The sequence below is a fragment of the Passer domesticus genome, chromosome 1, assembly GCF_036417665.1.
Source record: "Passer domesticus isolate bPasDom1 chromosome 1, bPasDom1.hap1, whole genome shotgun sequence".
Classification (NCBI taxonomy): domain Eukaryota; kingdom Metazoa; phylum Chordata; class Aves; order Passeriformes; family Passeridae; genus Passer; species Passer domesticus.
The window spans coordinates 47,126,072-47,139,035 of NC_087474.1; the positions used below are offsets into that span (position 1 = coordinate 47,126,072).

General features: G+C 39.7%; 1 long non-coding RNA gene across 1 annotated transcript; it reads left to right on the forward strand.

Annotated features, from left to right (window-relative positions):
* Positions 1 to 254: 254 nt before the first annotated feature.
* Positions 255 to 12,723, forward strand: LOC135299499 (uncharacterized). The gene is made up of 3 exons (XR_010361478.1): positions 255 to 478; positions 1,148 to 1,263; positions 4,541 to 12,723. It is a non-coding gene; the product is annotated as an uncharacterized LOC135299499 (long non-coding RNA).
* The last annotated feature ends 241 nt before the right edge of the window (positions 12,724 to 12,964 follow it).

Sequence of the window (12,964 nt, forward strand, 5' to 3'; positions counted from 1 at the left end):
CTCAGCAGCAGAGTGATGGTGAACTGCCTCTGAAACAAAACGTGAATCTGTTAGCTTTGCTGGTCTGTCTGTGCAAGTACCCCAGGAGACATGTGACATGATACGGGGGAGGTGGCCTCACAGTTCTGAGCGCTGACACTCTTTGGCATGATGAAGGCAGGATATCTTCACGTAAACGAGGAACGAGCACGCCCTTGAATTTACTGTCATTTCCTTGTCACCCTGCAAGGCGCAGCCGACGCCAGGGCTGTCTGCAGTTGCATAAACACACACCGTCAAAGACCTGGAAGTCACACGCTGGCACAGCGCACAGGCAGCGCTCCTGCTCTTGTAATTAATGAACTCCTGGCAGGAGGCTGCTGGGATCTCAGCAGCCCCCAAAGAGCACATGCCAGACTGCTCAGGAGTGGCACTCACTGAGATTAAAGACTTGGCTGCAGCGAAAAAGAAAGCGGAAGCAAACAGCAGCCTTCTGCCAGTAAGTGCATTTCTTAAGGCCAAGGCTCCGTGTTGGTGCTCAGCACAAATTGGATTTTCTTTATTCATGCTCTGCTCAGTGCTTTTCAGCATCACTCATGGGCTCTGTGATGCTGCCTGGGTGTCCCGTTTGGGGCACAGGGCCCATGGGCCAAACCTCAGTGCACCTGGAGCACCACAAAAGGTCATCCTGACATGATGAACAGAAAAGCTTTGGCCTCCCAAGCTGTAATGCTTGTACAGACATGTGTGCAACTCCAAGAGGTCCCTGTTGCTTGAGGTTTCCATATAGTGTAGGTGGTGGCATCCTCTGCTAACAGTGTGGATAGCCAGTTCCATTTGGATGAAATTCCTTGAGAGGACTCGAATTTAGGCCACACAGAGTTTTGCAAGGATTCCAAGAGGGAAATGTGAACACAGCTGGGCAAAACTGAGATAATCTACTCCTAAATATGGAGTGTAATGCTGTGCTAACTCTAGGACATTATGACACCAAGTTCCTCATCTGTTCAAGGCAAATGAACTCAAAACAAGACCCAAACCCTCACTGGAGGACTGCAAAAGGGCATTTTCAAAGTCAAGCCCAAAGGTTAACCCAAGGCCATCAAGGTAACTCCTTATCAAGTTTTACCTTCCCAGGCAACGACTGTCCATTTTTTTGCCATTGTAGCACCCAGCATCCAGCATCTCAGTCTGACATGCTCAGCACCAGACTGCATGGGGTGAGCAGGAAAATGTCCCACTGTGATGCCTTGCCTTTGTGAAAGCTGCTGGAACACAGACAAGGTACAGTGGATTTTGTGGAATGTTTTGTTCAAATGAGAATTTCTTTGGCATAAACTCAATGAGTCTTGCTCCTAACCCTTACTTCTTCAGAGCCAGCACAGCTTTGGCCTGCTTTATGCCCCAATTTCTAACATGTAAGTTCTGGTTAATACTCATTACCCCTAATAATCTTCAATTTTACAGCACTGGAGATTCCTTACTACTCACTTTAAAGTCACAGTAAACATTAAGAAACCAAATCACCTTGCTATTTATGCTTGAATGGATTTATAGTGTTAGAAGTTATGGTTAATCTCTTATTTTCTGACCTTTTCTTACATTTTGAATTTAGGAAGAAACTTTGGACAGTAGTGAATCCTATTTTGAAGTGAAAAATTGACATATGAAAGAGGGCAAAGTGGCACTAGATAATGAACATATATAACCAAGTAGAATTTTTTTAAATTTAATTTTGAAAGTAACGCACACATTGAAAAATAACCTATAGCCCAATAACATTTTGTTCTGCCTTTTGGAGATAACATACGCAAGCAAACAGGCATTTAGGTCAAAGACTTAGTGACTCATTTCATATCTCTCTAATGGAAATAAACAAAATATTTCATCTTATCAGGAATTTTTATGCTCAGTATCTGTAAAACAAAAAAAACCCCTGAAGTCATAGATTCAGGTTTCCATAGATTTGTTGTTATTGCAAGTATGATTGCCTTATACTGCAAATTTTAACAAAAGTTGCTATGAATTTTCCTGTAGATAGAAATGTCCTGAAGTGATTAATTTCCTAGATTTTTTTTTTTATCCTCCTTTATCACATAACTGATTTCTTGGAGTATTATTATTGTTATCAACTGATCTGAAATTCAGACCTGTAGGTCTGTAGCCATGCTTTTCATTTACTTAAATATAGATCAAATACTCCTACAGCAGATGATAAAATGGAACATCTATTACTTTGATGAGAAAACAAATATTTCCTCTTCTACCAAAATCTGAGGAAGCAAATAACATGTTTTGCTAATCTCTGCAGTGTATTGTCTTTAAATAAGAGGGGAAAAATACTTCTGTTTTTCAAACCACTTTGTGAAATTGAATCTTGTCAATGTACAAGTATGGATCTTAATTTACAGGAAACAATTATTTTTAAAAACTGTTAATGAAACAAACTCAGCTTTCACAATTCAGTTTCTTAAATTCACTTTTAAGCACTTTAAAGAGATTATCAAAGACTGGTTTATTAAATGTTCAATCCCAGAAAAAAAACCCAAAAAATTGATATTTCAATTGCCTGTAAATTCTCTTGAAACATAACTTCTGGCATTCACTTTCAAAAATTAGAGTCAAGACTTTGATAACATTAATCAAAGGAAATAAAGTGCTTTCTACAGACAATCTGGGGAGATCCAGCTTCAATGCTATGTATGCTTTCTGTATGTGAAATTACTTTAGAGTATGTTTTGGACCCTTTAAACTTCAGTTTTGTTATTCTTCAGAAATGTATACAGATAATACTGAGAAAAAAATCTGTGAGTTCTAATTGCAGATATAAACAATTACAAAATCATGTTAAATGATACACTTACTAAACTTATTAATAGAATCAGAGAATTGTTTAGGCTGGAAAAACCTTTCAGATTATTGCATCCAGCCATTAGCATACCTATGTCAGTGGTTCTGTCTACTATAATACACAAATTTTTATTGTGTCTTATAAACCTTTATTTCACACTACAGTCCTGTATATTTTAATTTACAAGATGCTGAAAAGAGCTGCAAAGCTAAAAAAAAATGAGAAAGGTCAAATTAGAGTTGCCTTAAAACAAAGAAACTCAACTTGGAGTTCTTGTTCTGTACACTGAGCATTGCCTCACTGAAGTGAAGACTGTAGGATAAATCAAAGAAAGGGGAAGCTGAAGCTAAGGAAATGAGGAGCAAAAAAAGAAAAAGAAGAAAACGTAGGGGCTTCTGAAAGCAACAGCTTATGCACTGCAGATTCCAGTTTATATCTCCTTGAAATGTTCATTTCCAAAAGCACGTTATCTCCCAGTGTTGTTAGAGAGTTAGCAAGCGATGTTTTGACTCCCAAATACGAGTTATGTCTCTTTCACACTGAAACTTTCTGCTAGTTAAAGGTGATGGAAGGTTTATCTGCCTAAATAATGATCCCCATTTGTTCTACTGCAGCTAGGGTATGTGCTGAAACCTAATGAAAGCATTGGAAAAGTGCCCATTGATTTTGAGAGATTTGGATCTGGTCCTGAAGTGCTAAAGAGAAAAAAGCTATTCCTCCTCTCCTTTCCCAGTTCTAAAATAAATTGTGATTGCATGGTCATGCTGGAACACAGATATTGTGGTTACAGAATAACAGATAACAGGCATCTTTATGCCTCAGTGCTTTTGGAGTGTGTATCATAACCTAACAAACACAGACACAGAGCACAGTTCTTGCTCACTTGAATGATTTAATTATTCCTGTGTCTCTCATAGCTGACTCATGGTCCTCCTGAATTAGGGTAAAGGTAGATTTAGATCACATATTAGGAAGAAATTCTTTACTGTAAGGGTGGTGGGACACTGGAACCTGTTGCCAGAGAACCTGAGTGTTCAAGGCCAGGTTGGATGGGACTTTGAGCGCCCTGGTCTAATGGAAGGTGTTCCTGCCCAAGGTAGGGGGGTTGGAATGAGATGATCTTTAATGTCCCGTCCAACCTAAAATTGTTCTATGATTTTGTGATTGCTTGGCATCAGCATCCTACTGCATCTCTCTCTGAGAGTTTGATCTCCTGAGGGTGGCCTGTGGGGTGAAGAGAGTCTGTGGCAGCCCTGTTTAGCAACATCCCACTGACAACATGGCAGAAATAGTCTTTACCACAGATGGATCTGTGTTGCTGTTTGCAATTTGTCTGAAACAAATGACTTCATAGAGGTAAAACTCTTGAACCTCTTTTCCATCCCCTGGTCAGTGCAGGTCACAGACTGGGTTACACGCACACTGCACAGAGACAAAGGAAAATTTTGTCTGGGTGCTCAGAACCTTTTTTAATCTCACCCACACTATAATAACTTGTCCCTGTCAGACAGCAGTGCAGGGGCTGGACAGGCTTCCTGCATTGTGCTCCCAATGTCTCCTGGCTCGGGAAGTGACAACATCTTGAACTAATTTTTTTTTAAATGGGGGTTGATTTTAAGCAACATATTTTCCAAACTGTTTTTTTTAAGTGTAAGTCTAATTATTTTTTTCTTTTTTCCCTTTTTTTTTTTTTTTGTAACTACTTGGCAGGGAAAGGAATTCCATGCAGGACCTTGAATGAGGGACACTCAGGGCAGCCAAAGACATCAGCAACTTCTGCCAGCCACCTCTGGAAGGCAGGAGCATCACAAAAGGCTGGATGTAGGCTCCTCCATCAGCGAGCCCTCAGCCGCAGACAGGATCAGTAACCACAACCCAATCTGCTGCTCTTTCCGCAGCAGACAGTTGTCCTTTTCCACATGGCCAGGTACGACACTTCTGGGACAAATTTGGGGGTATTCATCACCAGCGGTGAGGGCGTGGGAGACAAGTTTCATCCAAATAAAGGACTACCATGTGTTGGGGCTTCAGTAGAAAGGTCTTGTGTTTACTGTCCTGCACATGCAGGGAGAGATTTTCACTGTATTTTCTCCTCCTGGATGTTAAGAGTCATTTGAAATTATGTGAAATAATGGGTAGCCAAAATTTCATCTCCCCCCACTGCCTTCTCACCTTTGAGTCTCCGCTTGTGGAGCTTCCTTGGCACATCATGAATCTGCACAACAGGGAAGAGGACTTGGCCTGCCCCAGCTGCTTCAGGCTTGTTGGCTTACCTTGCGTGGAAAATCCAGGAAGTGCCAAATATCATCCACTGAGGCTGTTTCACCAGCCCCAAACATCCAAATGTCAAGAAAAATACTCCCAAATATAATAAGAGTGGGTTAAAGTCCCAAAAATTACAGTGCTTTAGATTGTCAGTGAATGTACAATTGTTTCCTTGCAACTCATGTTCAAACACTCCTGCATGCCAAAGAACACAAGTTTCCCAAAGGGATTTTCCTTTCCTTAGGCTTGCCTAGGGAAGTGGGATGGTGAAGGTGCTCCAAGACACCCCATGGTCCACACCAGTGGGACAAGACAAAGTCCCATGATAGCTCTGGGCTATCACCTACTGCAGCGTTTGCAAGGGTGATCCCAGATTCTTCACAAAGGTTCAAGTTATCACTTTGTGAAATTTTCCACCTCCTTCACAGACAGGGTTCTCTGGCTTTAGGCTGCTTTCCATGAGGCTGGATAGGAAAGCTTCACAGCAGCAGGACATTTTATTGTTGCCTTTTGTATTTTGCCCAGACAGCATTCCTCTGACTGTGTGCCCGCTGTCAATGAGTGTAGATTTCTCTTTGGTGCTTTCGGTGCTTTTATCTTCCTGAAAAGCCAGCTCTTAAGAGTATGACTGGCAGGTAGCTAATATTTAATCCAGGACTCGGTGCCAAGGACTGATCTCTACACAGAGAGATCAGATCTGGATCTTGCCCTGCAGCAGAAGAGCCTTTGCCACGTGGCTCCCTTGAGCAAAGTGAGCAGCTGGGCGTAGGTCCTGACACCCAGCCTAATCTCTCTGGCTGTCTTCCTGAAGCAATGGGGAGCTTTTAACCTAGATTTGGTGTTTTATCCAAGAAGTAGGAAACTCATAAGAGGTATAGCCCAGAGAGCATCTTGACTGTGGCCAGCTTTCTAGTTCCAGTAAAGTTACAGCCCCACTTTCCACATTAGTCTTGTGTCTGTCTCATGTCTTGACCTCTTACAATGGGCAAAACTAGGCTGTAGTCAGTTTTAACACCTCCACCTCTCTAACAGCTAAGCTAGAAAATGGTTGTTTTAAGCAACATAAATTTAGTTTCAGGCTGTAAATTACGTATTTTTCATCATATAGGTTGCTTTACAACTGAGAGTTTTCATGCAGGTCTGCACAAAATAATTAGTCTGTAAAGGTCTGGGCTTTTTAGGAGCGGGTAAATTAGGAAACTAGGGAAGGGAAGTTTACCATAAACATCCTTTCCTTGCTGCTGAGGTCCCAGGCTCAGGTTTCCTACAGTAAAATGTTAACTACGATAACAAAACAATAAACCTTAGATTGAGCTAAGAATTGTATTTAGTGTGTAGAGATCATGCATAATAATTAAATGGTACTATACCAAAATTTTGTCTGAGGGACCCTTGTGCCATTGCATCCCAACCCTTGGTTTAAACTTCAGAACAAAGTGGACAAAAGAGCCAAACCAGAAATTTTGTATTAAGAAAGAGAGGAGAAGTTTTTCAGAGGGGCCAAGAAGCAGCTAGTTCAGCAGCAGGTGGCAGAGCCTTGCTGCATGAGTGTTTCTTATGAAAGAAGCAGGATCAGGAATGTGTTTCAGTGCCTTAGCTGGTCATTTCACAGCAGAGGTTTTAAAAAATCATTCAACTACATGAGACCATCTATTACCAAGGCTGCCACTGAATTTGATCAAAATCCCCAGAATTCTATTGGGAAACCTTCTCATTGTTACAGAAGCAGACAGGACCACAGTCTTAAACTTGCAATTTTGCCATTAGGAAAATCTACTAAAGGATTCAGGTGCCTGGCATGGGGTCTGGTAGCCTCCAGTACTGCAAAAATATTTAACAATTTAATGCACTTTCCAACATTATGAAGTTGCAGTGATTAGCAAATACATAAGTTTTGGCAGGACTTGATTCTTCACCAAGTTCTGACCCTGCCACACAAAGTACACTCGACCCTGCTCCACAGTGATGTAAGATGCTATGGAAATGCAAAGTGCTGACCAGGAGGTGAGGGCTGCAATGGCTGGGCTGTGAATGGAGAGGACATGTCCCAAGAGCAATAAACCCCACTCTTGCCTGTCTTTCCTGCTCCCAGCAGCAGCATCTGGCTTTATGCTTTGGGATTTTGCCTGTGAAAAATTGATCTGTGTTGATGCAAAAAGAAAATAATTGAAAATCTAGCTCATAGTCATATGACACCGGTACCTACAAGACAGTAAAGCATCAAAAAAATCTCAATTTCAGGTAGCCTTTTGACTTCAAAGCACTTTGCAAATGGCTGGATGAGATGGAGCTAAGACTGTTATCCTCTATGGTAAGATGCTGGACTATACTCTAATGACTTGGAAATATTTGGATCAGGCTTAGCAGTGTAAATATGCCAAGCAAAGAGGTGAAACTCAGCACACAGATACCTAGAGGTACCAGTAAGGGAAAGTTAACCCTGGGTGCATCACAGGTATCTCCTACAGATGTGTTAAATGTGGGAGTGAGGGGGCTGCAGGGGGCTTGGGGCAGACCCAGGGAAGGACTTTGCCCTTGCAAAGAATGACCCAATGCCCCTGTAAGGTCTCCAGCCTCAAAGGGTGGACTGTGCATAGGGCACAAGAGGTGGCTGTCCATGCTTGTCTGCAGATTTTGTGAACTTTAGTTTGCCAGAGCCCTGAAATGGAATATTTACCACGTGTCACTACTGCCTCTCAAACACAACACTCAGAAGCTTTTATCCAATTCTTAGTTTCCCCTGTGTTTGCATATCCTGCATGTGAGTAGAAGGTGATTATAAAGGCAAAAGTGTTTACATAATGTTTCTCTTCCAAGGCCCAAAGTGAATTCACTTGAAAGATTCCAGTTAACTTCAACAAGCTTTGGACCAGTGTCTCAAGGAAAAGATGCAAACTTTGATTTGCAATCTCCTGTACCATACAATTGATTTAGTTTGGAAAACTAACTTGTAATTTAGCACTTAAAACATTTTAACCACTGTTTCTGAGGAATTTTAAACCTAAGCAGTATTAAAAATCATTACTCATGGACACTTTCATAGAGTCAAGTTTTTGCTTTTAAGTCATGATTTTACCAAACATTGTCTTTCTTACTAGGTGGGACTTTAAATTCAGAAAACTGATAATTTATGTTTCCATATCTAGCAGAGGACTAGAAAGCTTTCACTGATGTTCATAAAGCCTAGCCTTATGTTAGATTTGAAGACTATGGCAGCTTTGTTTATACTATAGTTTGGGAGAGGATTGCCGGTCTTTTAAAAATATTTTCAGCCTTAAAATGTTAATCACTGGACTCAAAAATAGATTTATGTCTTCCTATTTCACTACAATGACTTCTTTTTTTTTTTCCTCTGAGAAAACATGCAAAGTAAAATGACAAACCTACTTTTGGAAAAAATTTTCTTAAAAAAAAAAAAAAGTAGTACATTTTTGAGGATATAAAAAAAAGGCACTCATTTAAACTTATTATAGTATCATTGTTACAGACACAGTGAATGTTTTTTAACAAGAGCTTTCTCTTAAATGAAAATGAAACCCACAATATAATAATGAACTGGAAGAGGATTACCTTCCAGAATATCCAACAGTTTTCAGCTGCACAGCTATTGTCAGTGTGCTGCTGACTTAAGGATTTGAACTAAATCCTTTCAGAAGATAACTAATTTTTCATTGTATGTTGCAGAAAGTGCCTCCTTGAGAGAACTTTGCAGACTGTTTTCTATAACTGGAGTATCTGAACAAGATTTCTATTCTAAACCCTTCTTCTGAAGCCATTTCTCTTCTTTCACCTTATCTCTCTGAAGTGTGAGAATGTTTTTTTTTCGTCTTTGCATATCTACCCAGCCTGGGTGCCTTACATGAAAGTGATTTTTCCGTGGGATAGCTGAGGCTAGAAGTGACTGGTGGTGGCCCCCACATCAAGCTTTGCTCAGTTTGGGGCTAACTCCAAAAGGAATTCAAGTTGCTCAGGGCATGTCCACCTGTGTCTTGAGCTTCTCCAAACAATGCATCTCCAAGGATGAAGCTTTCTCTCTCCCAGGGCTGCGCCACTCACACAGTGGATCATTTCCCCCCTTACGTCCAGCATCTGCCTTGCTGCAAATCTCAGCTGCTGCTTTCTGACTTTTCCCTGATCACTTTGGAGATCCTGGCTGAATCTAACCTATAACCAGACTTCAGGGAGTGAAGGACAGCAACCATTGTTCTTTGCCTGCTGTATGTGTCAGCTCAGACAGGATGTCACCACTTTGGTGGGTCAGTGATGCCAGCTGCCCACACAGGTACTTCTCAGACACTCAGACACTCAAGACACTGTCTCAGACACTCAAGGAGACTGCTGGTTCTGGTATGCACCAGAAGCTCCCACAGCTCAAAATCCTGGGAAGCATCTTCCTCTTCCTGACTCCAAGGGTATTTGGGTGTAGAAATGTTAGTCTCTGCCACCCTTGCTATCTCACCTGCAGATGTTTACAAAGTCTGGGCTATTGACTCCTACACCTTAGTGCCTTTCTAAGTATCCCTCAAGTGTGTTCAAAGAGGTACTAAAAAGAATGGACAATATGGCAAATTATTTACCAAATAACCTGAAGGTTTGAAGACTTTTTCCTATTTTCATCAATATTTTACAACATTTGCCATTTTCCCTTTGAAACAAAGCTGTCTAATTTTCGAGCAAATTTGGGAATGAAATGTTGATCTATTGCAGAAGGGAACCTTATTTTGTCACATAAGAGTATGAAGAGGCATCTGCAATAGATGAAGTCCCCAGACATAGTGTGGTAAACCAGTAGACAGACTTTGTAAAATGAGGAGTAATTTATGGTCTCTTATTGGAGGATCTTTATGAATAATTCTATCCTGGAAACAACTTAAACAGCACCAGCTACATTTTTAGAAACATTGGTAAAAAAAGTCAGGTCTTCTAAACTCTAATGACATTTTCAAAACATCACAAAACACAAATGCAGTCATCAGAGTTATCACCTTCAGAAAACAGAGGAAATAATTTCAATTTACTTCACTTGTTTTCACTGTCATTTAGGCTGAGCAACATCCTCTGGAACTGAATTTTCAAATTTCTGCAGCAAATACTCCAATTCTGGATGCAGTAAGGCAGAAAAGATTATGGTTTAGACTGGGGAAATCCTTTTACTTCTATAGTGAGAGACACAGAAACACAACACCAGGGTTGATATACAGGTGTGAACGGCTTCACTTCTCAATGTCTCTACAGATTTTCCTCAATCACCTGAGAGCACTGGCTAAATCAAAGCAGTAAAAGCTACAATTAGGTTTTCTTTTTAAATATTCAAAATTGATGGATAACTTTAAAAAGAAAAAAACCCCATGGTATAAGTCTTGGGAGTATAGAGAATAGAGACTTGGAAAAATCAGGCAAATTTTAGTTTTAAACCTAAAGCTTTTAAACCTAAAGTTTTAAATCTTGGTTTTGGCTTCTCCAAACATAACCTCAGTGACTGATTTAAATTCACATTCTGAATTCATAACCAGTAATTTAATATGGAAATATTTTCCTCTAGCTGAAGTAAAGCATTCACTTACCTCTGAACTAAGTAAAGCACCAGGATATATAATTAGGGAAATCAAGAATTCTCTTCAGATTTAATTTTCACTTCCTCCAACAACCTAAGAAGTTTCCATGTGCAAGTTGCCATACTGTACAGTACAAGGCAATAAACTCTAGCCCTAACCTTTCTGGGCAGGGTAGATCAGTTATCCTCAGGCAGGCAAGAAACCAAGAGCAACTTTATTCTCATGTCTGTAAATTCTTTTTCCTGTGTACAAAACAGACATTTTCTAACCCACATTTCTAACATTTTCTTTTTAAACTCTTCAGTGCAGCAACAATATTTTTGCAGCTTTGTGCTAGGGTTGCAGATAGCAATAAAAGAATTGCAATGAAGCCTTTGGGTATTTATCATCCCAGATTCAGAAAGCCTATATCAGATGGGAAGAATGATACAGGTCCTTGCAGGAAGTGTCTCCAGTGTCAGCACCACCACTAATACACCTTTAAAATAAAATGGAAGTGCTGAGCATCCCTGACAACAGGCACTTTCTAGTGACCCTGTGAAGGGCTGCTTTTTTCTCTCCTCTGATGGTCTGTAACCTAGCCACAAAGGGCTGGCAATGACATGCATATCCCCAGGCCACTGGGGATGCCTTCAAGGACTGCACCTGTCAGCAGGATTATAACGAGATTTGTGGACTGATAAAATACTGAATTAGAAGTTCTTTTAATGGCCCACTTGGATGGAAAAATAGTTGCAGGTGAGCTGACAGCAAAAGTTAGGTATAGCTGAATGTCTTTTCTTAAAATCCATTTCCTTCTGCATTAAAAAGAGATCATTTGTTGCAATATTATTGTTGCCCCAGAAGGAACCCTAGATGAGACTGCATCTGAAGGAATAATTGGACAAGAACTAAAAGAACTTAGTATTTACCAAACGGCCTCCAACCTAAACCACGACAGAGACAAAGCCACTACATTTCACAAGACCAGTCTGAAAGGAAATTCTTGTGCGTCATTTAAAAGGCCATTTATTTTTATAATATACAACCCTCTAAAGAAATAAGTGTTTCACCTTCATCACTCTTATTTAATTTTTGTCATATTAAAATATTGCCTTCCTTCACGAAGGCTTATGATCAGTCTTAAGAATTACAAGAGAGAAAATCCAACAGGACAGTCCAAGGGGATGGCTAATTAGAGGGTATCTTTGTTTGTACTGAAAAGACTCTGCTAAGAAAGTTAGAGAATAAGAACTTTAAATATTGACCTTGCCATCAGCTTCTAAATGTATTTTTTTTGGCAGGAGTATTTTTAAATTCCTCCCAAATAACCTTTTGATAATATTTAAACTTTATTTTTACATACTCTTTGAAAACAAGCCAGTTTCTTGAATCTTTTTGTTCTGCAAATTTAGCAATCATATGAGATCTCCTGCTTTAACAAAACCAATATTTTAACACTGAGATATCCAACATTTCCTGCAAATTAATTATCACATAGTAAAACCTGAGAGAACAGCAATTACAATGTTTACAAAGTTACCTTAAAGGTTAAAATAACTTTTCCCAAAGTTATAGCTTGTTATGCTCCAATCTTTTTCTCTCAAAGCTCTAGAAGAGTAGAGAAATGAGAGGGTGGGCTTGAAGAAATACAAGAATCCCAGACTGCAGTACAGGAATTTTTTTTTTTCATTTGACCTCATTTTTTCTTGTAAGACCGTGCTTTGGTAAAGATTTAACCTTTTACAGTTAGAATTCCAGGAGATTATAAAGAGAATTTAACATAAGAATGTTAAATCTACAGGTAGTGAGCAAACAACACGGAATTCATTCTTATACCTATTTTTTAAATAACAATGCATTTGTCATTTTTAGAAATTTTTTTGAGTTGGTGAATGAAAGAGAGCATGACTGTAGGAACTGATGTACCTTTCCCTCATTTTTTAAGACATGATGGAAGTTCAAGGGCAGTGTAAACTCAAGCAGGGCAGGATGTGCTCAATGTCAGCCTTCAAGATTGTAAATTTTGAAGTCAATTAAAAACAAAAAAGAAAAATAAAATTTCTTTACATAAGTTTTTCAAAAACATGTGGGTTTTGGGGTGATTTTTTAAAAATAAATAGTCTGTTCTCAAGACACTGTTTTTGTTCAATCAATAATAAATCAAAAAAAACAGCAGCTAAAGCATTTCTGTATAGCCTGAAGTCAGATGCAACAGTTACTCTGTACCTTCAGGAAAGCCAGAAAGCCAAATGCCAGTGGATTTTTTCCCTGCCTCCACAAGAAAACTGTATCCTCTATCAGTGAACAGGAACGCAGTTCTGACCATGACTGT